This window comes from Cavia porcellus, unplaced genomic scaffold, assembly GCF_034190915.1.
Source record: "Cavia porcellus strain 051 isolate PalLab524CR breed Dunkin Hartley unplaced genomic scaffold, mCavPor4.1 scaffold_6, whole genome shotgun sequence".
In the NCBI taxonomy this organism is placed as follows: domain Eukaryota; kingdom Metazoa; phylum Chordata; class Mammalia; order Rodentia; family Caviidae; genus Cavia; species Cavia porcellus.
Window position 1 is genome coordinate 82,678,883 of NW_026947489.1, and position 1,226 is coordinate 82,680,108.

Below are 1,226 nucleotides of genomic sequence, written 5' to 3' on the forward strand. Positions count from 1 at the left end.
TGTTTGTGGGAATAATGGGGCGGCCCCCCCCCCAGGGTCTCTCCATTGATAACCGCTGCTCATTTCTGCTACTCCCCTTTTCCGTGCCCAGATCCAAGTCCCTAATCAGAATCTCATCTCCTTGTTTACAGCTTTCCCCAGGGCCTGCTGGTGCTTTCTCAGACGCTGCTCTGGTGCCCTGAGTCCTTTCCCAACGGGCAGGGAAGGGAGGTTAGGTGCCTCTTCCAGTAGCTGGGTATCACTGAGGTACTGGCTGTGCCCTGCAGGGCACTAGATCCTTCTCTGCGAGGGCAAGTTTGCTGAACTTGGACTCTACAGAGTGCTGTGACCCAGGGATAGCCTAGCTTCCCTTTCTAAACCCTCCAGATACTGGACTTGATCTGGTGTTTTTTCTTGCAGTCTGCCTACCCATATCTGGCCTTCTTCCCTCCTCTGACTGGCACTTCCCAGATCCTCACCACTGCCTTAGAAGTCATGCATCATCTGTAAATTTGTTTCCATTTTCTCAGGTTTGACCACAGTCACTGATGAGCACAGACCTCTAGCATTTAGTTCACTGCTTCTGGGTGAAGAACATATAAACTATCAATTGGGAGTCTTATTTTATCAGTAGCTATTAGTGTACAGATTTAAGCAGAATCCTTAGATCCTGGTGCTCTTTCTTCTTAAAATTTGATGTATAACCAAAAGAAATAGCAATGTTTAATTCTAAAATCTTTTTCTGTAAGCTCCATAGTAGTGTCTCCTCTTTCATTCATGAATTTAGAAAATGTTACACCTTCCATGGACCCTGTCTGTCTGTCATAATAGGATCTCATTATGTTCCCCAGCTTAGCTCCAAATTCATAGGCTCAAGTGATCCCTCAGCCTCCTGAAGCAGCTGAGCCTACAGGCATGCACCATTGCACCTGGCATATAAATATTTTATTTTGTTCCCAGGTTTTGCAAAATTTCCTAGGCTGGTATTGAACTTGCAATTCTGCTTCAGCCTCCCAAGTAGCTGGGATTACAGGTGCATGCCTGGCTTACATCTGGCTTTTTAAAAATTCTTTGTCATTAGATGTTCCTATAATATTCTTCGTCTTAAAGTCCACTATATATATATATATATATATATATATATATATATATATATATATAGTGGTTTACTTAGATGGTTTTTAATGGTTTCATTGTGGGGTTTGGGATAAGTAGAACAAAGATCAAATGTCATGAGTGGAATAATC